The following is a 25,523-nucleotide window of genomic DNA, read 5'->3' as shown; positions in this document are numbered from 1 at the left end:
TACAGCCTCGTCAAAAGAAGTGCAGGACACTTCTTTGGACGTTTTTGGAGCTGTTTTCTCATAGACTCCAATGAAAACAGCTCCAAAAACGGACGTAAAAAACGCCGCAAAAACGGCGTGAAAACGCCGCAAAAAATGCGAGTTGGTAAAAAAACGTCTGAAAAGCAGGGTCTGTTTTCCCTTGAAAACAGCTCTGGATTTTCAGACGTTTTTGTTGACTACGTGTGAACATACCCTTATAGTTTTCCTAGTGTTTTCTTGTGTCTTTATCTGTCTATGTACCGGTGCCAGCAACTTTATTTAATGACCTGCATGCATTGTTTGCTTTTCAACGTGTTTCCCAGAGAATGTGTATTTTCCACACATTGTTGAGTACACAAGTAGTAGGTACTAATGGTGATGTCATATATGCTACAAACGACAGAGTTGATGTATGTCAAGAAACGGAAATCTACATATAATAGATGAGACAGTGTAGGGGGTTAGAGTTCGGTTCCATGTATCTCCAAATGATGTATTCCTTCTGTACAAAGAATTATTTATCAAAAAAACTCCTACAATTAAGGAATAGGACAATAAATACTAACGCTTAGGCCAAATCCACACGGTGCGTATTACGTGTGGATTTGCAGTGCGGATTTTCCTTCAGTAAATACGCAGCTTATTACAGTACCAGCACAGTAAATAAGATTTCAAGTAATCTCATCTACACGTTGCAGAATTTTTCCGCACAAAATTTACCTGCGGTGCGTATTTTAAAATCTTCAGCATGTCAATTTATCTTGCATTCCCGCCTGTGAATTATTATAAGGGTATGTTCACACGGCGGGGGTCCGTAACGGCTGAAATTACGGGGATGTTTCAGCCTGAAAACATCCCCGTAATTTCAGCCGTACCGGCATGTGCAGGCGCTTGAACGCCGCGTCAATAACGGCCGGAAATAGCGCTGCTATTCATTGGAGTCAATGAATAGCGGCTCCAATTACGGCCAAAGAAGTGACAGGTCACTTCTTTGACGCGGGCGTCTATTTACGCGCCGTCATTTGACAGCGGCGCGTAAATATACGCCTCGTGTGAACAGACAAACGTCTGCCCATTGCTTTCAATGGGCAGATGTTTGTCAGCGCTATTGAGGCGCTATTTTCGGGCGTAATTCGGGGCAAAAACGCCCGATTTACGTCCGTAAATAGGCCGTGTGAACATACCCTAAGGGTATGTTCACACGTAGTCAACCAAAACGTCTGAAAATCCAGAGCTGTTTTCAAGGGAAAACAGACCCTGCTTTTCAGACGTTTTTTACCAACTCGCATTTTTACCAACTCATTTTTTTACCAACTCGTTTTTGGAGCTGTTTTCATTGGAGTCTATGAGAAAACAGCTCCAAAAACGTCTGAAAGAAGTGTCCTGCACTTCTTTTGACGAGGCTGTATTTTTACGAGTCGTCGTTTGACAGCTGTCAAACGACGATGCGTAAATAACAGGTCGTCTGCACAGTACGTCGGCAAACCCATTCAAATGAATGGCCAGATGTTTGCCGACGTATTGTAGCCATATTTTCAGACGTAAAACGAGGCATAATACGCCTCGTATACGTCTGAAATTTGGCCGTGTGAACATACCCTAAAAAAGCACCAAAATCTGCAGCATAAAACTGGACCAATTTCCGCATCAAAATCTAAACACTATACCTAAAACCGCATAAAAAATTTCAGAAGTAAGGCCTCATGCACACGACCGTAGCTATGTGCACGGCTGTGATTTTCGGGTCAGCCGGCCATGGAGTGAGACGCGCGAGCCGCCCGCAAATCGCGGCTCGTGCACTTGGCCGCGTGCATTATTTTCTATGAGCCTGGACTGCAGAACACGGCCGTAATAAGACATGTCCATTCTTTCTGCGGTCCAGGCTCCTGGGCCATGCAAGGACCATGGAAACCACGGTTGTGTGCATGGGCCCATAGGAATGAATGGGGCCGCAATTCTCCGGTGGATATTCGGGGGAATTGCGGCTGCAAAAGCACGTACGTGTGCATGGGGCCTAAGTGCGGATTTTACCTGTGGAATTACCTGTGTTTACCTGCTCTTTTGATGTGGATTTTCTGCACCAAATTACCCAACGTGTGCATGTAACCTTGGGGATAGTCTAGTTTATGCAATACCCAGGTAAAGAATAATAAAGATGGTGCAATTCACCTAAGGCGTTCCCAGGGTTCTTGGCTGGCCCCGGTGGCACTAGCTGGTCCAATGATAGATTTCCTGCATAACGTCGAACAGGAGTAGAGCCACTCACAATGGGAATAGACAAAGGTATGATAACTGTAGGAAACAACAGGGAAAGTAAATAGAAACATATCGGGAAGGGAAGGATGGAGAGACGGGGTGGGTGTCTGCAGCCTAGTTAAGCAGGACGTATTTCGGCCGCAAGTACCGGACCGAACACAGTGCAGGGAGCCGGGCTCCTAGCATCATAGTTATGTACGACGATATGAGTCCCTGCCTCGCTGCCGGACAACTGTCCCGTACTGTAATCATGTTTTCAGTACGAGACAGTTGTCCGGCAGTGAGGCAGGGACTCCTGGAATCGTACATAACTATGATGCTAGGAGCCCGGCTCCCTGCACTGTGTTCGGTCCGGTACTTGCGGCCGAAATACGTCCGTCAATTACGGACGTAATGACCTCGTGTGAACATACCCTAACAGTGGTCAGGCAGGATAGGATATGTGCTACCATGGAGAAGACCTGAGCGCAGTCAGACGAGCCAAGGGTCAAGCATGCTTGGAAAAGTTGTATATACTCTGAAATGTCACATTTCTGGAGTAAAGACAAGTTTTTCTAAACTACTATATGTTTATGTGTGCTGTCGTGTTACTACGTGCTAGATTTACACAAAATGGTTCTTATATATAAATATAGATACAAGATATGCTATATTATTCTCAGTTCATGCGTAGTGGGTATTTTAAATATATTTACATCCTTGACATTTTCTCCTGTTGGGTCCTATTGTTTCTTTTGTAGAGCCTTTCTTGGTTCTGGTGCTTGTCAATCTGGAGCAAACATCTTGTGGCAGGGGGCGTAGTAATAAAGGGTGCAGAAATTGAAGTTTGTGGGACCCACAATTTGTATGAGGGAATAACAAGCTTTTAGCACTATAAGCAGAAGGGGCGAGTACAGACATACAGTACGATGACATACCTTGTAATTGCACAATGATGTAATGACATCTTCATACAGGATATATTGAATGGCGGGCAGTGGGCACTGCTATTGTTTTTGCATCCAAGGCCAAAAACTTGGAAGTGTACTGTACCCCAGTCTTATGGCAGTTGTCTGGGATAATGTAGAAGCTTTACATTATACTGAATATAATAATTATAATTTATATGCAATGACAGGTTATCACTAATTTTGGGGTTTACGCCTCTTATTAAAAGGGGTTATACGGGAGTTTTCAAATTTTACAGGAGGGCAGGGAAGGGTATAAAATAATAAACTGACAGGTACTTACCTTTTGAAATGTCCCTCGCTCCAGCGCCAACATCCCGTTCTTGGAAGCTACGTGCCATTCATCGGTCACATGCCGCTGCAGCCAATAGCTGACCAATGTATTGGAAAGTCTACTAAATTTATCATCTGATATGTCACAGTGATATATCTAAAAGGTATGTGGACCCTTCAATTATAGGGGAGGGCGGAGTTGCCATCAGAATCTGGACCCTATAGGGGCAAATGTTCAGGGCTCCAGAACTGTGCATTATGTCCATCCACCTCCATCTAATACCCTATTGCGTACATTTGTCACAAACGTAAGAAAGGCTACTATACTTCTGAACCACAGTGATCCACTGATTTTGAAAGGAAGGGAAATAAAATGAACTTTATGAATGAAGCCCATACTATATTTTTAGTGGGTCCATGGGTGCACTTACACCATATTGGGAATCAGGTTTGATCATCATTAATTAGGGCCCTTTAATTTTATAAGTTAGACTTTATACCTCCCTGTAATGGCAGGAAGGAGGTGAAGGGAAAGTGAGCCCTAATCTACCCACCGCCCTGTCCCTGCCTACTTGCAACGACCCGCCCTAGGCGACGAGGTACAACTGGGCGGCGGTCCCTACGCTGGCTAAGTGCACAGGAAGACAAACAGGGAACACGCAAGGGAAGGGGCAGTAGCCACGGAACGCCACGAGGAAACGGGGCGGCGAACGAACAGTCAGGACCAGGACGAAGTGAGTACACCCGAGCAGGCACAGAGACAGAAGCAAGCCAGGGCAAGCAAGCAGGTCAAGCAGAACTGCAGCAAGGCAGAAGCACGGCAGAAGCAGGCTGGAGCAAGCAGCAGAGGCCAGGAATCCAGAAGAATTACAAGCACTGAGGGAGAGCACAGGGCAGGTAATAAAGGGCAGGGGGCGGAGCTAACTCCGAGAGACCAGGCCGCGATAGGCTCTCCCACTCCTGAGCCTGCCACCCTGGTTGGTGGGAGATGGTGTCAGTCGAGCAGGTCTGGCCTCAGGTGTGGATTGATTAATCCCAGGAGTATAGCTAGATGAAGTACCTGGCAGATCCCTAACACTCCCGTGCAGAGTTAGATACCAGGTGGGTTGCAGCGACAGTTAAGTTTGGTCTAATATTTGTCTTTGCCCCTGACAACCGTACTGCCCTGATGGTGGGCCCTGGGAGTGGCAGGGGTCTGAGTTTGTGAACCGCCACCAGTTACATCTACTAATGTGTCACTGAAACATTTCAGAAGATGATTTTAACAACTAACAGGTCTGTCTCTTACAAGATCTGCATAGCCCACTCCAGAAATATTGGATGAAATGTGGGCAGAAAAGTATTAGAACAGGGCTACACCTAGACTTTTTGTCGTGCTACTGGTTGATTTTAATTATTGAGCTACAGCTGCAGTCCAATGAGTTGCATGTGATCTTGTGGACTGCAGCTGTCACTTAATAGTTAAAATCAATCAGTAGCGCTACAAAAATTCTCAGTGTTGCCCTGCCATACGAGTGGTATTTCTCCATTTATACATTACTTCTATGAAGAGAAGCATTTATTGGAGTCGAAAATGACATAATCTGGTGATTTTACCGAGAAGCAAGAATACATTTTGCCTATAATTATGTATCAGTTTGTGCTTTTGTTTAATCAAAATGTAAGACTTTAGACACTTTCTAGAGCACTTATAGTCAAGTATTGACAAATTATGCTTATGGAACTCACAGCGCCACCTAGTGTCTTAAGATAATTACACAGCTTGAGCTGATTTAGAGGATCTCTTACCAGGAAAACATTCTCTTTAAATTAGAGCATCTATTAGATCCTAATAACACTGATCTAGTGAATGACATATCACCCACAGAATGGCCCCCAAAGGAGTGGGGGTGTTGAAACTGAACTCCGTATGTTAAAACAACGTGACAGTGATCCGCTCCATGTTTTGATGTTTTTCCTTCACCTAAATCATGCTTACTTTCTCACTGCCTAAGTTCTCCAGCAAAATTATTTCAGCAAGTGGACTCTTTCACTTTACAGTCTAACTCCAGGAAAAAACCCGAAAAATTCAGCTGTTGTTCATCATTATGGTGCTCTTCTTGCCTTTTAAAGTTTCACTTACCTAAAGGGACCACTCCAGAAGCTCTAATGGTCTCTACTATGCTGCAGCTGCTCCATGCTGGGCATGACTTAACAACCCAAGTGACGATGTTGGTATAGGAAACCCTCCAGCTGGCACTACTGGTGACCACAGATATAAAGACTATGTCGTTTATCGATAGTGTGAAGAAGCTAAGAATTAGAACGTGATAAAATTTGTTTATATAATGTTAGAATTTGGAAGACTTTTCTTAGTTTGAGTAGTTTTCAAAAATAAAATTTGTTTACTTTAACCTCTTCCCGCATTTGGACGTACTATTACTATTACATCCGAAATGCTATATTTTATCTGCAATAGAACGTAATGTTCTGGTGATCACGCAGGCACAGAAGCTGCGCCCGAGCGATTATAGGGTGGGCCCAGATGTGATTGACAGAGAAACCTGATCTTAGCTGTTAAACCCCTTAGATGCCACACCCCTACTACTCTGCCAGCCCATCGGTAACCCTGCCATGTGATTGTGGGGTGCCGATGGGTTATATTGTCAGCTGGGGGCCTAACCAAAGCTCCTGGTTCTGCCATAGTTATGTGCTTATTCGGCTATGCCAGAGGCGTTGCTAGGGTCTCTAAAAATCAGGGCCACAAGCCCCGAGAAAGATATTCCCCCCCACCGGCGATTTTTATTTTATTTTGAACATACATATAAGACTCGGGACGAAAAATCGGAAGCGGAACGCCTCCAAACAACTGCCCATTGAAATGAGAAAAATGGCGTTCTGTTCCGAAGGGGCATGCTTTTACGCGGCCTTTTTGAAAAACGTCACTTCTTGAGACATTTTTGGAGCTGTTTTTCATTGACTCAATAGAAAAACAGCTCCAAAAACGGCCGTAAAAAACGCAGCAAAAACACGAGTTGCTAAAAAATGGCAGAAAATCAGGAGCTGTTTTCCCTTGAAAACAGCTCCGTATTTTCAGAAATTTTTTAGTAAGCGTGTGTGCCGACCCTCAGGGTATGTTCATACCCAAAATCAAAAACAGCTGAAAATGAAGGAGCTGTTTTCAAGGGAAAACAGCCTCTGATTTTCAGCCTTTTTGTAGCCGAAAAAGTTTTTTGAGGCGTTATTTTGAGCGGTTTTTGGAGCTGTTTTTCAATTGACACTATGAAAATCTGCTCCAAAAGCGGCTTAAGAAGTGACATGATCCTTCTTTTTACAGGGCATCCTGTTACGCTCCGTCTTTTAAAACAGCGGCATAAAAACACGCGCCTGTCTGAACTAAAAGCCGTTTTTCCCATTGATTTCAATGGGCAGATGCTTGTAGGCGTTTAGCTACCGTTTTTCCAGGCGTATTTCGAGGTTTTTATGCCCTGAAATATGCCTAAAAACACAGCGGGTGAACATACCCTAAGGCTCCTATAGCTACTCCGCTGGATATAATTGGATGCATTGTCTTAGCAGACAGTATCACACATGATAGGCTTATATACATGGCCCAGCAGAGAGTATCACACAGGGTAGACTTAGATACAGGGCCCCAGCAGTAAGTATCCTTGTACTAACATATGTCCACCAACCAAAAAAAATGTGTGTGCGTGTATGTATATGTGTGTGTATATATATATATATATATATATATATATATATATATATATATATGTATACATCGCAATTGGGACCGCTGCAACCCCTATAGCTACCCCACTGCCTTTAAACAGGCCCTTAAATAGTAGTCTGTGGCCTCCAGACCCTAAAGTTGCTTTAAAGGGGTTGTCCCATCAGTACAAACCATGTCCTTATACCCTATTAGGGCAGAAGGACATCATAGAGGGGGGATCTCCTTCTCATGTTTCCTTCTTTGAGCCAAAGCAGAGAGCTGCTCTGTAAGAGAAACTCTGGTGAACCCGACCCTTCCATTGTCGGCCATTACTTTAAATGGCTGACATGTAGTGCTATATTTCCCCTGTAGCAATCTGTATGGCCAGACGAGGCTTTCTCCTGGCATTAACAGCCATGGGGGGTTAGAGAAGCCAGACCCGTGGTGATTATCTGATTGTCCTGCTCTTTATGAGACAATCCCTAAACTTCTGGAATGAAAAAATACTGTATGGCAATGTACTGCTTACTATCTTAACTCTAAGTTCTCTTTACTCTGTAGTCGTAATAGTAAAAAAAAAAAAATGTAAATTGTGAGATACATTTTTTTGAATTTTTCAAAAGTAGGTTCACCTTTTAACAAATTCTACGAACAAAATACTTTTTTTTAGGCCTTTAAGATGTATTTATTGTAGATGTCAAGCATTTGATTTTTTGGGGGGTGGGAGGGGGTTTAAGATGGAAGAATAGTCATTCAGACTCTGTAGGGACACATACTATTGACAAAGGGAATGGTGACATTTATACAATTTATTCATACATTTCCAGAAGGAATAACAGAGGAACAGCACAGAGTTCTAGGGAAAGATAGTCCAACAATGTTATTTCCTGGGAATTTACAAAAACAGACATACATAGTTATTAAGGTTAAAAAAATTACAGAATTCAGTCAAGTTCCACCTATTATACTAATGTGTTCATCCAGAAAAAGGCAATGACTAGACTTAATGGACCAATTGAAAATCGGACAGAAATACTGATTAGTCATTAGTTAAATCCCATTGAAATTAATAGAATATATAACCAATGTATCAGTCCCTATATATATATATATATATATATACAGTGAAGGAAATAAGTATTTGATCCCTTGCTGATTTTGTAAGTTTGCCCACTGTCAAAGTCATGAACAGTCTAGAATTTTTAGGCTAGGTTAATTTTACCAGTGAGAGATAGATTATATATATAAAAAAAAAAAAAAGAAAATCACTGTCAAAATTCTATATATTTATTTGCATTGTGCACAGAGAAATAAGTATTTGATCCCCTACCAACCATTAAGAGTTCAGCCTCCTCCAGACCAGTTACACGCTCCAAATCAACTTGGTGCCTGCATTAAAGACATCTGTCTTACATGGTCACCTGTATAAAAGACTCCTGTCCACAGACTCAATTAATCAGTCTGACTCTAACCTCTACAACATGGGCAAGACCAAAGAGCTTTCTAAGGATGTCAGGGACAAGATCATAGACCTGCACAAGGCTGGAATGGGCTACAAAACCATAAGTAAGACGCTGGGTGAGAAGGAGACAACTGTTGGTGCAATAGTAAGAAAATGGAAGACATACAAAATGACTGTCAATCGACATCGATCTGGGGCTCCATGCAAAATCTCACCTCGCGGGGTATCCTTGATCCTGAGGAAGGTGAGAGCTCAGCCGAAAACTACACGGGGGGAACTTGTTAATGATCTCAAGGCAGCTGGGACCACAGTCACCAAGAAAACCATTGGTAACACATTACGCCGTAATGGATTAAAATCCTGCAGTGCCCGCAAGGTCCCCCTGCTCAAGAAGGCACATGTACAGGCCTGTCTGAAGTTTGCAAATGAACATCTGGATGATTCTGAGAGTGATTGGGAGAAGGTGCTGTGGTCAGATGAGACTAAAATTGAGCTCTTTGGCATTAACTCAACTCGCCGTTTTTGGAGGAAGAGAAATGCTGCCTATGACCCAAAGAACACCGTACCAACTGTCAAGTATGGAGGTGGAAACATTATGTTTTGGGGGTGTTTCTCTGCTAAGGGCACAGGACTACTTCACCGCATCAATGGGAGAATGGATGGAGCCATGTACTGTCAAATCCTGAGTGACAACCTCCTTCCCTCCACCAGGACATTAAAAATGGCTCGTGGCTGGGTCTTCCGGCACGACAATTACCCGAAACATACAGCCAAGGCTACAAAGGAGTGGCTCAAAAAGAAGCACATTAAGGTCATGGAGTGGCCTAGACAGTCTCCAGACCTTAATCCCATCGAAAACTTATGGAGGGAGCTGAAGATCCGAGTTGCCAAGCGACAGCCTCGAAATCTTAATGATTTACAGATGATCTGCAAAGAGGAGTGGGCCAAAATTCCATCTAACATGTGTGCAAACCTCATCATCAACTACAAAAAACGTCTGACAGCTGTGCTTGCCAACAAGGGTTTTGCCACCAAGTATTAAGTCTTGTTTGCCAAAGGAATCAAATACTTATTTCTCTGTGCACAATGCAAATAAATATATATAATTTTGACTATGTGATTTTCTGTGTTTTTTTAATATAATCTATCTCTCACTGGTAAAATTAACCTAGCCTAAAAATTCTAGACTGTTCATGTCTTTGACAGTGGGCAAACTTACAAAATCAGCAAGGGATCAAATACTTATTTCCTTCACTGTATATATATATACTGTAGATATATATATATTTTATTTTTTTACATAAAATTCTATTAAAAAGCATAGAAGAAATACAGCATGTCAACTAGGCCTAATTTAAATGTATCAATTCAGTGTTGTAAAATGCTTTTTTACATAGTAACATCTCACTAATCATTCTCCGTTAATATATTTTATTTAGGTCTGCAAGAAGAACAATTAAATGAATGAAATATACATGGATATAGCAAACAAAATGCTGTACAATATTCAGCAGACGCTTCCAGTGGAATTACTCATAAAGCTCCCGGTGAACAGAGCAGTAAATATTCCGGCACTAGAATGTGTGACATTATAATGCGGGATGTGTGCTCTGCAAAATGTCAGACATCAAGACTTGGGAAGGAGATGTTGTAAATACATGACAAGTGTTTGTTCAGTTATTTATTGTGGAGCAGGAATGTAGTTTAAATCCCATAATCTTTTTTTCTTTGTACTTTTGAACCTGAGCTGGAACTGCCAGTTCATCGAAATATTTTTTATGCTTGTTTATTTGAATGAACAGTTAGGCCCCATGCACATGAACGTGCTTTTGCGGCCGCAATTCCCCCGAAAATCCACGGGAGAATTTGCGGCCCCATTCATTTCTATGGGGCCATGCACACGACCATAGTTTTTACGGTCCATGCACGGCCCGGGAGCCCGCACTGCAGAAAGAACGGACCTGTCTTATTACGGCCGTGTTCTGCGGTCCGGGCTATTTGAAAATAATGGCCACGGCCATGTGCATGTCCCACGATTTGCGGGCGGCTTGCGGCTGACAGTCCGCAGCCGGCCGACCCGAAAATCACGCCCGTGCACATGGCTACGGTCGTGTGCATGAGGTCTAAGTTTTCCAACTGGAGCTGCTTTCCATTAATCTTTATCCACACTGCAGTACAAGCGCTCACCAGCAGGGACAATGTTAAAGGGCATTTTAAAATAGAACGTAAAAATGATAATTGATTAAAGCGTTATAATTTTTTTTACTTTTAGTACATGTGAATACATGAAACTTTGTAATGCATCCTATTAGGGCAAAGCGGCACCTTCCTCACCTTCCACAGTCTGATGACTTCATGAGGAGGGGGATGCAGCTGCAGGTGATTTCTCTCTGTTTCTATGAGAATACTGTACATGCTGTGAGAGGGAGGGGTGCGGAGGGTGTGCAGATGTGGGAAGACATCTTATTGGCTCAGAGTGCTTAGCACAGCATTAGGATTAGTTTACATCTGCGTTTCGGTCCGTTATTCTGTTCCGTCATATGAGCAGAACAACGAAAAAAGTAATTGACAGATCTGTCGCATAACGTACACCAACGAAGCCAGAAAGAATCTATTGACTTTATCGGATTCCATCAGTTTCCCGTCATGGTGCCCATCGTTTTATAGGAAAAAACAGCACAGCTTGCTGCACTACTTTTTTTTTTATATATTTTTTACTGGATCTGCAAAAGAGCCTTTGACGCAGATGTGAACAGAGCCTTAGCTGCATACTAGGAACACTCTAAACATAGATAGAGGAAATATGCATTTTCAAAAGGCATGTAGTTGTATGGAAAAAGACTCGCAGACAGACAATAAATCCTTTCAATACCTACATGTACAGCTGTAGTGATTGTGTTTTTATTTCTAACAATAGATACACTTTGAGGCACCATTTTTCTTCAGAACTGGTTATGGATTGCAGGCTCCTAGAATCATTACCAGAAAGGATGGATGTGTACGTAACAATAATAATAATAATAATAATTTTTATTTTTATAGCGACAACATATTCCGCAGCACTTTACTATTCAGGGGGTACATTGTACAGACAAAATCAGACATTACATATTGACAAAACTAATATACAATTCAAACAAGAGGAGTGAGGACCCTGCTCGCAAGAGCTTATAATCTATGAGGAAATAAGGGAGACACAAAGTGTAAAAAATGCTTAAAGAGGCTCTGTCACCAGATTTTGCAACCCCTATCTGCTATTGCAGCAGATAGGCGCTGCAATGTAGATTACAGTAACGTTTTTATTTTTTAAAAACGAGCATTTTTGGCCAAGTTATGACCATTTTTGTATTTATGTAAATGAGGCTTGCAAAAGTCCAAGTGGGTGTGTTGAAAAGTAAAAGTACAACTGGGCGTGTATTATGTGCGTACATCGGGGCGTGTTTACTACTTTTACTAGCTGGGCGTTCTGACGAGAAGTATCATCCACTTCTCTTCAGAACGCCCAGCTTCTGGCAGTGCAGACACAGCCGTGTTCTCGAGAGATCACGCTGTGACGTCACTTCCCCAGGTCCTGCATCGTGTCAGACGACCGAGGACACATCGGCACCAGAGGCTACAGATGATTCTGCAGCAGCATCGGCGTTTGCAGGTAAATCGATGTAGCTACTTACCTGCAAACGCTGATGCTGCTGCAGAATCAACTGTAGCCTCTGGTGCCGATGTGGCCGACACGATGCAGGACCTGTGAGTGACGTCACAGATCTGCACTGCCAGAAGCTGGGCGTTCTGAAGAGAAGTGGATGATACTTCTCATCAGAACGCCAAGCTAGTAAAAGTAGTAAACACGCCCCGATGTACGCACATAATACACGCCCAGTTGTACTTTTACATTTCAACACGCCCAGTTGTACTTTTGCAAGCCTCATTTGCATAAATACAAAAATGGCCATAACTTGGCCAAAAATGCTCGTTTTTAAAAAATAAAAACGTTACTGTAATCTACATTGCAGCGCCTATCTGCTGCAATAGCAGATAGGGGTTGCAAAATCTGGTGACAGAGCCTCTTTAAGTACAATGGTCCAGCCATCTTTCATACATATGGGGTAGTACACATAAAGCTGCATGAGCCAGTCACCAGCCAGTGTCAGTGTATGACAGACATGAAGTGTATTAGGGTGCAAGGAGTGTGGGAAATACTGCTGAATGAAGGGGCCTCATTACTAATGTAAAGGGGGGGGTGGGGCAGGGAAAATAATTAGATTAGGGAATGTTATAGTCATGTCTAAAAAGATGTATTTTCAGGGAACGTCTAAAACTATGGATGTTGGGAATTAATCTGATTGTCTGGGTTAGTGCATTCCAGAGGACCGGTGCATCATGAGAAAAATCTTGGAGACGGGAGTGGGAGGTTTGGATTATGACGGAGGTTAATCTGAGGGTGTTGGCAGAATGTAGAGCGCGAGTAGGGTGGTAGACAGAGATGAGGGAGGAGATGTAAGGCGGTGCAGCACTGTGGAAAGCTTTGTGGGTAAGAGCAATAAGTTTGAATTTTATTCGGAAGGTGATGGGCAACCAGGGCAGTGACTAGCAGAGGGTAGAGGCGTTGGTGTAGCGGTTGGTCAGAAAGATGGGCCCGGCTGCTGCATTAAGTATAGATTGGAGAGGGGAGAGTTTAGTGAATGGAAGATTGATTAGTAATGAGTTAAAGTAATCAAGACGAGAGTGAATCAGAGCAACAATGAGAGTTTTGGCTGTTTCCGCAGTGAGAAAAGGGCGGATTCTGGAGATGTTTTTGAGGTGAAAGTGACAGGAGCGTGTAAGTGATTGAATGTGTGAAGTAAAGGAAAGATCTGAGTCAAAATTAACCCCAAGACAGCGGGTGTGCTGCCTAGGAGTTATGGAGGTGCCACACACTGAGACGGTGACGTCAGGTTTAGGTAGGTTAGTAGATGGTGGGAAAACAAGGAGCTCAGTTTTAGAAAGATTGAGTTTCAGATAGAGAGAGGACATGATGTTAGAGACAGCGGACAGACAATCACTGGTGTTTTGTATTAGAGCAGGGGTGATGTCACGGGAATAGGCATATAATTGGGTGTCAACAGCGTAGAGATGGTACTGGAAGCCAAATCTGCTGATGGTTTGTCCAATAGGGGCTGTGTAGAGAGAAAACAGAAGCGGACCTAGTACTGATCCCTGAGGAACGGCGATAGCAAGGGGAAGAGGAGAAGAAGTAGAACCAGCAAATGACACACTGAACGAGCGGTCAGAGAGATGGGAGGAAAACCAAGAGAGAGCCGTGTCTTTAAGGCCAATAGAGTGGAGCATGTTAAGTAGGAGTTTGTGGTCTACAGTGTCAAAGGCAAAAGAAAGATCCAGAAGAATCAGTAAAGAGAATTTGCCGTTAGATTTAGCCGCCAAGAGATCATTTGAGACGTTAGTAAGGGCAGTTTCTGTGGAGTGTAGAGTGCGGAAACCAGATTGTAAGGGGTCAAGAATGGAGTTAGCAGTGAGATAGCGGAGTAGACCAAGCGTTCCAGGAGTTTGGAGATGAAGGGGAGATTAGAGACAGGTCGGCAGTTAGCAGCGTTGGATGGGTGAAGAGTTGTTTTTTTTAGTAATGGGTTCATAATGGCATGTTTAAAAGAGGAGGGAAATATTCCAGAAGAAAGGGAAATGTTAACATTTTTAGTCAGGGGACTAGTGAGAGCCAGGGAGAGGGACTGGACGAGGTGTGAGGGGATAGGATCACTAGGACATGTAGTAGGATGAGAAAAAGAAAGGAGCCTAGAGACTTCTTCTTCTGTTATTGGGTCAAATGCTGAAAGTAAAGAAGAGGAAGTGCAGGAGGGAAGGGGATCGATGTTACTAGGGGACTGGGAGAGAATATCATGCCGGATGTTGTCAATTTTAACTTTAAAATAAGTGGCCAGGTTTTCAGCACTGAGATCTGTGATTGGTACATGTTTAAAACTATCATATCGTGCACTGATTTTTTATTTAAAATCTAGTTTGTACTCGCAATGTAGTTCAGTTACACAAGTAGGATGACCATTACATATAACAGTTAGACCAATAATAATCATTATTATCATTATTATTAATAAACAATCAATTTGATCATTGATAAACAATATTTTTATCGTTTATAGGTGATCCCTTTGTGTTGAGTTTGGGTGTAGAAACAACAAAACCAGGTGTACTCCAAATATGATACAGTAAGTCATCGTTCACATCTGCGTTGGGGGCCCGTTCTGACGTTCCTTCGGAGCTTTCCATCAGAACGGGACACTGAACAGACACAAACGGAAACCAGAGGTTTCCGTTTCCATCACCATTGATTTAAATGGTGACGGATCCGGTGCCCATGGTTTCCGTTTGTCTCTGTTGTGCACCGGGCCTGTTGTTTTTGCCGGAAGCAATAGCGTAGTCGGAAACCATGGGCACCGGATCTGTCAGCATTGAAATCAATGGTGATGGAAATAGAAACCTCTGGTTTCCGTTTGTGCCTATTTAGGGTCCCGTTCCATATGTATAATACATACAATGTAGTGCCAGGTATTGTTCATAAAATCAACTATATTGACCATATAGTGCCAGTCATAATACCCAAAGCCATAGCACCCAGGATCAGACTGGCCGACTAGAGAACCAAAGAGTCCTTTAGTGGTTCCAGGCTCTGAGATTATAATATGGTCCACCAAATGCAGAGGGTCTCTCACCTCTCTGTGGATTAAGATACACAAAGAAAAAAGAAAGATAAAAGATCTCCTAAAGCAAAAAAGAGTACAGTACTAATGCCACAAGGATATTGAATATGAAGAAAAAAGACTACGAATCAACCTGGTATATGAAGGGCACTTGACTCTTTGCTTAAAAGTTAAACAATTCTTTATTCATACAAAACCATTTAAAAGGAGCAAATCGCGTCTAGGGTGATCCTATATCGCAATATAAACAGCACGCGCCCGGCCGGGAATTAGGTACAAAATAAATTTAAAAAATGCATGCAGCAACAATCCCGATACATATACACCGTGTTCCAAATTATTATGCATATTGGATTTAAGTGTCATAAACATTTCATTATTAGTTTTTCAATAAAACTCATGGATGGTATTGTGTCTTAGGGCTCTTTGGATCATTGTAATCAATCTCAGACACCTGTGATAATTAGTTTGCTAGGTGTGCCCAATCAAAGGAAAACTACTTAAAGAGGCTCTGTCACCAGATTTTGCAACCCCTATCTGCTATTGCAGCAGATAGGCGCTGCAATGTAGATTACAGTAACGTTTTTATTTTTAAAAAACGAGCATTTTTGGCCAAGTTATGACCATTTTTGTAGTTATGCAAATGAGGCTTGCAAAAGTCCAAGTGGGTGTGTTTAAAAGTACAAGTCCAAGTGGGTGTGTATTATGTGCGTACATCGGGGCGTTTTTAATACTTTCACTAGCTGGGCGCTGTGAAGAGAAGTAACATCCTCTTCTCTTCAGAACGCCCAGCTTGTGACAGTGCAGACCTGTGACGTCACTCACAGGTCCTGCATCGTGACGGCCACATCGGCACCAGAGGCTACAGCTGATTCTGCAGCAGCATCAGCGTTTGCAGGTAAGATCGACTTACCTGCAAACGCTGATGCTGCTGCAGAATCAGCTGTAGCCTCTGGTGCCGATGTGGCCGTCACGATGCAGGACCTGTGAGTGACGTCACAGGTCTGCACTGTCACAAGCTGGGCGTTCTGAAGAGAAGAGGATGTTACTTCTCATCAGAGCGCCCAGCTAGTGAAAGTATTAAAAACGCCCCGATGTACGCACATAATACACACCCACTTGGACTTGTACTTTTAAACACACCCACTTGGACTTTTGCAAGCCTCATTTGCATAACTACAAAAATGGTCATAACTTGGCCAAAAATGCTCGTTTTTTTAAAATAAAAACGTTACTGTAATCTACATTGCAGCGCCTATCTGCTGCAATAGCAGATAGGGGTTGCAAAATCTGGTGACAGAGCCTCTTTAAGTAGGACGTTCCACATTATTAAGCAAGCCACAGGTTTCAAGCAATATGGGAAAGAAAAAGGATCTCTCTGCTGCCGAAAAGCGTGAAATAGTGCAATACCTTGGACAAGGTATGAAAACATTGGATATTTCAAGAAAACTTAAGCGTGATCATCGTACTGTGAAAAGATTTGTGGCTGATTCAGAGCACAGATTGGTTCGTTCAGATAAAGGCATAATGAGGAAGGTTTCTGCCAGACAAATTAATAGGATTAGGAGAACAGCTGCTAAAATGCCATTGCAAAGCAGCAAACAGGTATTTGAAGACGCTGGTGCATCTGGAGTCCCGCGAACCTCAAGGTGTAGGATCCTCCAGAGGTTTGCAAGTGTGCATAAAGCTATTATTCGGCCACCCCTAAACAATGCTCACAAGCAGAAACGGTTGCAGTGGGCTCAGAAATACATGAAGACTAATTTTCAAACCGTGTTGTTTACTGATGAGTGCCGTGCAGCCCTGGATGGTGCAGATGGATGGAGTAGTGGATGGTTGGTGAATGGCCACCATGTCCCAACGAGGCTGCGACGTCAGGAAGGAGGTGGCGGAGTCATGTTTTGGGCTGGAATTATGAGGAGAGAGCTGGTAGGTACCTTTGGGGTCCCTGACGGTGTGAAAATGACCTCTGCAAAGTACGTAGAGTTTATGACTGACCACTTTCTTCCGTGGTACAAAAAGAAGAACCGTGCCTTCCGTAGCAAAATTATCTTCATGCATGACAATGCACCATCTCGTGCTGCAAAGAATACCTTTGTGTCATTGGCTGCTATGGGCATAAAAGGAGAGAAACTCATGGTGTGGCCCCCATGTTCCCCTGACCTCAACCCTATTGAGAACCTTTGGAGAATCCTCAAGCAAAATATCTATGAGGATGGGAGGCAGTTCAAATCAAAACAGAAGCTCTGGGAGGCTATTCTGACATCCTGCAAAGATATTCAAGCAGAAACAGTCCAAAATACTCACAAATTGAAGGTGATATCAAAGAAGGGGTCCTATGTTAACATGTAACTTGGCCTGTTAAGATTTTTTTGATTGAAAGAGCTTTTGATTTCTGTAAATATGACCTCCTGATGCTGCAAATTCAACAAATTACCATTTTAGTTCTCTTTACAACCTTTAAAATGTTTTGATCTCTGTTGTGCATAATAATTTGAAACAGTGCACTTTGAGTTTTTTACTTCTAAAAAAAAATCTATTATCATTAGGAGATTTGTGCAATAAAATTCACATTATACTCCAACGGTTGATGGCTTGAAGATTATACTGACTGTCATTTGCATCGACTATCTAGGAAAATCAGCGAAAAAAAACATTTGCATAATAATTTGGAACACGGTGTAATATAACAAGAGACAATCAGCCCTGGTTAGGGCCCAAATCAGCAAGATAGGTTATACATTGAAAAGATGTCTCATAAGCTATGGGTGATTCAAAAATTATCGGATTGGCAAAACAATGTAGATAAAGAGTGTAAGTGAGTTATATACTCATCCATCTATCAGTTTATGTATAATATTTATTTTGTACCTAATTCCCGGCCGGGCGCGTGCTATTTATATTGCGATATAGGATCACCCTAGACGCGATTTTCTCCTTTTAAATGGTTTTGTATGAATAAAGAATTATTTAACTTTTAAGCAAAGAGTCAAGTACCCTTCATATACCAGGTTGATTCATAGTCTTTATTCTTCTTAATGTACACATAACCAATTTATTCTTATTGCTGTTATGGCCTGTGAGCAGTGATAACAGCATATAATACAATATAATTAAAAGGTGATGTGGCACATGTTCTTTATAGCTGGTGTATGGGCCATCAAAGTAATTTTCTCTGTATGGCCCAAGGTCAGGGCCGCACCGTCCATGAGGCGAGATGAGAATCTCCTCTCAGGCGGCGGCCTGCTGCCTCTTTGAGGGGGCGACGGCGCCACTGAAACCAGCTGCCGGCACCCCCTCCTGCACTATAATTGTACATTCGTCTATAGGAGGCAGATACAATTACATGCATAAGCACTGAATGGCGAGGCACGGAACGTGCCCCACTATTTAGTGCCTTTCAATGATGTAAGCGTTTGCGTTGTTGAATGACACGGCAAGGCAGCCTGCCAATCAGCGCCTTTCAACGATGCAACGTTGAATGGCGCTGATTGGCCGGGCACAATGATTTGCTCTTCCACTCAGCGCTTTTTAACGATGCAAGCGGCGCAATGATGTCATCGTGCCGCTTGCATAGTTGAATAACAGGCAAGGCAGCCTGCCAATCAGTGCCTTTCAATGATGCAACGTTGAAGGCGCTGATTGGCTGGGCAGAATGACTTGCCTTGCCACTCAGCGCCTTTTAACTACGCAAGCCGCGCGATGACTTCATTGCGCCGATTGCGTCGTTCAGCCCCAGCAGACCTGCTTAGAAGAGAGCAGGCTTGTATTGCAAGAGGACAGCACGGGAACGGGTTTAGGTGAGTATGTAAAGTAACTTTTTTTTGTGTTAAAAGTGTGAGGGGCTATATGTGGAGCACTATCTACAGAGGAGGGCTGTATGTTGGGGCTATATGTGGAGCACTATCTCCAGGGGGGGCTGTATTTGGGGGCTATAAGTGGATCACTATCTACAGGGGGTAAAGGCTATATGTGGAGCATTATCTACAGGGGGACTCTATATGTGGATCACTATCTACAGGGGATGGGGGCTATTTGTGGAGCACTATCCACCGGCTGGTGGGGGCCATATGTGTAACACTATCTACAGGGGATGGGGGCTATATGTGGAGCACTATCTACAGGGGGCTATATGTGGAGCACTATCTACAGGGGGGCTATATGTGGGGCACTATCTACAGGGGGGCTATATGTGGGGCACTATCTACAGGGGGTAGGGTCTATATATAGAGCACTATCTACAGGGGTGGGGACTATTTGTGGAGCACTATCTACAGGGGGGGCTATATGTGGGCTATATATGTGGAGCACTATCTACAGGGGGCTATATGTGGGGCACTATCTACAGGGGGGCTATATGTGGGGCACTATCTATAGGGCGGGCCATATGTGGGGCACTATCTACAGGGGGGCTACATGTGGGGCACTATACGAGGGCAATATGTGGGGCCCTATGTAAAGGGGGCTATATGTGCAGCACTATCTAAAGGAGGCTCTATAGGGGGCACTATGTATGTGGGGCACTGTCTACAGGGGGTTCTATGTGGGGCACTGTCTACAGGGGGCTCTATGTGGGGCACTGAACAGAGGGCTATATGTGCAGCACTGTCTACAGTGGGATCTATGTGGTGCACTGTCTACATGGGGCACTATATACAGGGGGCTTTAAGGGGCACTATCTACAGGGGGCACTGTGTGTATGTGGGACACAGTGTACGGTGCATTTATAATCAGGGACACAGTGTATGGTTCTATTAGAATTAGAGGTGCATTGTGTGGCGCTATTATATTTAGAGGCGTTGTGTGTGACACCATGAGAGTTTTATCTTCGTTTATAGGTGCGGACATGTTTGAAAAGTAAGAAGCTGAAGACATCTGAGCGGAAAACTGCAGAAATGGGCCATGGCGAGGAGAAGTCATCATAGAGGTCTGGACCTGATGGAGATGTCACCTGTGAGTCACTTAATGTAAATGTTTATCCTGCTGCTAATCAGTACTGTAGTCACTGTTTAATCTGCAGCGAGATAATGGCTGGTATGATTTTTTTTTTTTTTCGTGAGGCTGCTAGTGATGTAGAACAGCCATGGGGATGTCAATCAAGATCTGGGGTGCGCCATTTCAATTTTCACCTCAGGCAGCAGTAAAGCTAGAATTGGGCCAGCCCAATGTACTTCAGTCTAACATTATAGCCCACTGATTAAAGTAACCATGGCCATAGTTCCCATTATATGTAAGCCAAAGAATCCACATAATGCAAGCCATAGTGCCTACAGTCATAGTACATCCTTAGTGTGTATAGCTAGGCGATAGCAACTGCATAATACCATCCACAGTACCCATCATACTAGTCGTATTGGCCACATCCATAGTGCCCCATAATGCCAATGAAAGTGTCCTTAGCCACAGAGCTAATGTCCACAGGACCCTCAGCCACAATCCACATTAGAAAGTGTGGAGGAAAGGGGGTTATTTTTGCTCCAACTCCTCCACTCCCCATACAAAAATATCATGTTAGATGAGGTGCTGGAAATTCACATTTCAATAAAATCTTATCTGGAGAGATTAGCAATTGGTGTTTGAATGTCAGATATGCCATAGAATATATAAAAGTGCTTTATGTACAATTTATTTTATGCATGGTAGTTTAAGAGGTAAACTATTTGGGAAAATAGATTTCTGTGTCTTCATCTTGCAAGCAGTAACAAACGTCCGCAAAGCAAATTTGTAATTATCTAGTTCAAGAACTGAACAATTGAAATTGACTGAAACATACCGGATATTGTTATTCTGGTATCGATTTAAGGTGCTAAAGAAAGTTAAATAGAAAGAGAAAGATGAAGTAGTGAGTCACTTTCTAAAAATATAGTGTTGCAAATAAATAGAATTACATTTTCAATAGATTACAAACTCAGTCTCGGAATATATTTTAATAATTTTCTGTGACTCTGCTGAATAGTTCTTTATGTATTTTCCTAATCAATTAAACAAGCACATAAAGTACTAGAACAAAGGGTAAAAGGAAGGGGGATTGTTTATAAAGAAACAGCAGAAGGGCAAGTAGCAAATAGTCATCAACAGCTCCAGTGGCACCATCTGCACTTTTGTGAAATGTTCAACACAGTTGGCTATGGCGACTAGTCTCAGAACACAGCTTTTCTTTCCTGATCACAAGTGAATTGTGTAATGTAATTGGTTGCTATAAACCATTTGGATGTTTTTTGTCTGCATTGGTCATAAGTGAAACAAAATGTGACAGTACATGATGCAACTTTGCAGTTAATGGGGTGTTCCAGCCTTCAGCATTTTTCCCCTATCCACTGGATAGGGGAAAAATGCTAGATTGGTGGGGGTCCAACCACTGAGACCCCCATAGATTGCCAGAATTGGCGACCCCGGTTCCCTGTTCCCCCCATCCGCAAGATGGTGAATAGGAGGAGTTTGAATGCAGCGGAGGCTGGGCATGTGAAATGCTGCTTTATTCAAAGTCTATGGGGATGACGGAAACAGCCAAGCAGATAGGTGAAAAATGCAGGAGGTTGGAATATCCCTTTAATGTTGGGCACTTGATTTGATATTGTAGCATGTTTAGGACATCACGTACAACTAAATATGGACTGTTATCTAAAATATTAAACTTTAATAAGGCCTACAACATTTAACTGATTAGCCGAATAGCCAAATGTAGGGCTCATGCACACGGCTGTATTAAGCAAATGTTTGGTACTGATCTCTAATACAGTTCACAAAGCCTGCTATGGGTCCATTCTGTATCTCCATGTGCCTCCAAATTTCTACGTATAAATCTGTGAGAAGGAAAAAAGTGTAAAGTGTACCTATTAAAGTGTACCCATTAAAGTGTACCTATAGTTTCGAAAACTTTTGGCATGTCATAGTGATATGTCCTAATTTTTGTTTGGTGGAGGTCCGAGGACTTAGACCCCCATCGATTGCTAAAACTAAGCGTCAGAAGCGCTCAGATGAGTGCTGTGCTGCTTTGTTTCTGCTCAGCTCTGCTTGGCTTTCCCCGGAAAGCCAAGCGAGCAGCGTACAGACTATTTAGCCCGAACACCGCTTGCTCGGCTGTCTGAGGATGGTCGAGAAGAGCCGAGCTGAAACAAAGCGGCACAGCACTCACCTTAGCACTTCTGCCACTTCGTTTTAGCGATCGGTGTGGTTCTCAGTGCTCGGACCCCAAACAATCAAAACTTCTGACATGTCACTATGACATGTCAGCAGTTTTATAAAGGTATAGGTACAATTTAAATGCTGTCTTATAGTGCTTTTCTCCCCTAGAAGCAGGCATAGGTCACTATATACAGGCGGGGGGGGGGGGGTCTATATGTGGGGATGTGGGGCACTATATACAGGCGGGGGGTCTATATGTGGGGATGTGGTGCACTATCTACAGGGGGGTCCAGGGGCATAGCTAAAGGCTCATGGGCCCGGGTGCAAGAATTCAGCTTGGGGCCCCCCTACCACTCCTCAACACCATCATCATCATCAGACCCCTGCGCGCGCCTATGCCCAGACGCCTTGCCCAACAACCCCCATTGTATAATGCCCCCACACAGTATAATGCTCCTATAGCTGCCCCCACACAGTATAATGCCCCATAACGTATAATGCCCCCCCATAACAGCCCCATACCGTATAATGCTCCCCATATCAGCCCCCATGCAGTATAATGCCCCCCCCCGCAATATCAGCCCCCATACAGTATAATGCCCCCATATGTGCATAATATAAAAATAGCATAATTACTTACCTATCCCCGTTCCCACGTCAGGTGGAGGATCCTTCTCCTCCTCCGGTGTGTGCTATGAGTGACTCAGCGCAGGCAGGCGCGATGATGTCGCTACATCACGCCTGCCTGCATCGAGCCGCTCAGGGCACAGTGAATGCTGGATCAAGGCGATGTCAGCTCCTTGCTCCAGGATTGAATGGAACCGGGACCTCGGTGAGTGACTTGCGACCCCCCGGAGGTCTTCACACGAACCCCCAGGAGGTCTTCACACGAACCCCCAGGGGGACGCGACCCACAGTGTAGGGATGTCATGATACCAAAATTTGGACTTCGATACCGATACTTCGTTTACTTTGCCAACAGTAATAAGTTCTTTCGTTTTCTAATGTGAGGCACGAGGTGTGATGATGAATTTTGAATGTGCCTCACATTAATAGTAATTAACCCCATCATGTTTCTCAGTCATAATGAGTTAATGTGTAAGGTACATGATGGGGTTAATTACTATTAATGTGAGGCACATGGAGGTTAAATTCATCATCGCACCTTGTGCCTCACAATTAGGCCCCATGCACACGACCGTAAATAACCTCAGTTTTTGCGGACCACAATTGCGGTCCGCAAAAATTGACCCATTCACTTTCATTGAGCGCGGACACATTTCCGTAGCGCTACGGGTGGGTGTCCGTGCCGTAGAAATGTTCAGAAAATTATGGAACATGTCCGTTCTTTTGCATTTTGCCGGCCGTGCTCCCATACTTTGTATGGGAGCACGGCCCGAAAATGCGGGTGGCAGTCGGCGGCCGGCCGTGCCCGCAATCGCGGGCCGTGATTGCGGGCACGGTCATGTGAATGGGGCCTAAGTGATAGAAAGCAGTTTTTATTAAAATTTTTTACAGCGTACACATCATAAATGATGCAAAAAAATTGTTGTGCAGGTTATTACGGCCGCGCCAATACTGAATATGTTTATTTTATTTATTGAGACTTATTTTAATGTTTATTGTAAAAAAGGTGTAGGTGTATTTTTTTTAATTTAACATTACTTTGTTTTTACTTTATTTTTAAACTTTAATATACTGGCCTATATCTATATACGGATAGTACACAGGCAGTTAGGACATACCTAAGTATGCCCTAACAACAGGACCCTGGGCTGTCTGCCCATATATGGTATGTCCCTTAATTGTGTCACAGGAATTCCCTGTGACGCGATCCAAGGGGCATCCCCCCTTCTCATTTTCCTCTGAATGCTGCAGTCAGCTTTGATCGCAGCATTCAGGCGAATAGCGGCGGAGAGGAGAGGTTTTTCTGATCTCTGCCGTTATAGAGCGGGGCTGCGGCTGTGTAATACAACCATTGCCCCGCTCCTGACAGTAAGTGCGCGCGCAGTCAGCATGAGGTGATGTGGCCGGCGCTGCACTAATGAGCGGCGGTTCAGGCACTGAAGACAGAACATGGGGGTGTTTTGCAGTGCGCCCGCCATGTTCTGTTTTCAGTGCCGCAGACCATTAGTGCAGCGCCGTCCGCATCACATAATACTGACGGCGCGCACTTGTCAGGACTCAGAAGAAGCAAACTGGAGACCCCTAGTGGCTGGCAGGAATAAATATATTCAATACAAAAAACAAAATATGCCAAGGCATAATAGTCCCAATTTCCCAGCCACTACTAAGTAGTATGAATGATTAAAACATAACTTTTAATAATGTAGTTTAAATAGGGAACGTACAACAAGAAAGGGTTAAAATTATACAGAGACGGCCAGCATGTTAATGAAGATGGATTGTGTGGATAGCGTGTTGCTAACATGCAGGGTGACTGACTCGTTCAGCAGCTGCAGACTGCCGTTTAACCATAGGTCACACTGGAGTGAAATAGATTGCTTAGCCGTCAGTGAAGGATTAAAATAACGATAGCCCCCCCGACATGTTTCGCTGCGTCCTCAGGGGATAAATAAGGGCTTGTCAGGACTCAGGAGCGGGGCAGTGACTGTCTCACTCAGCCGCAGCCCCGCTCTCATAGTCATGTGTTACTATACTGTATCGTGTTGTATTGTGCAGTTTGCGGTGGAGAGAGGAGGGGGGGCTGTGATTTAACGCCCCCCCCTCTCCACCGCAAACAGCACAATACAACACATTACAAAGCATCACAATACATTACATTACATTACAACACAATACATTACATACTGCAGCTTACCTGGAGTCCTCCGCACCGACTCTTCCACTGCTCTGTCTGGAAGATGTGTCACGTGACAACACGGTCACATGGTACACTAAGTGTACCATGTGACCGTAACCAGGAAGTGCCGGCTTCACGGCACAGAAGATTTAGTTAGGAAACATGCTGTATGGCAACGGGGGCCGTGGGCCCCCCAGGCTTAGGGGCCCGGTCGCAACTGCGACCGCTGCGACCC

This window comes from Rhinoderma darwinii, chromosome 2 (genome assembly GCF_050947455.1).
Source record: "Rhinoderma darwinii isolate aRhiDar2 chromosome 2, aRhiDar2.hap1, whole genome shotgun sequence".
Classification (NCBI taxonomy): Eukaryota; Metazoa; Chordata; class Amphibia; order Anura; family Rhinodermatidae; genus Rhinoderma; species Rhinoderma darwinii.
This window is presented reverse-complemented; position numbering follows the sequence as displayed.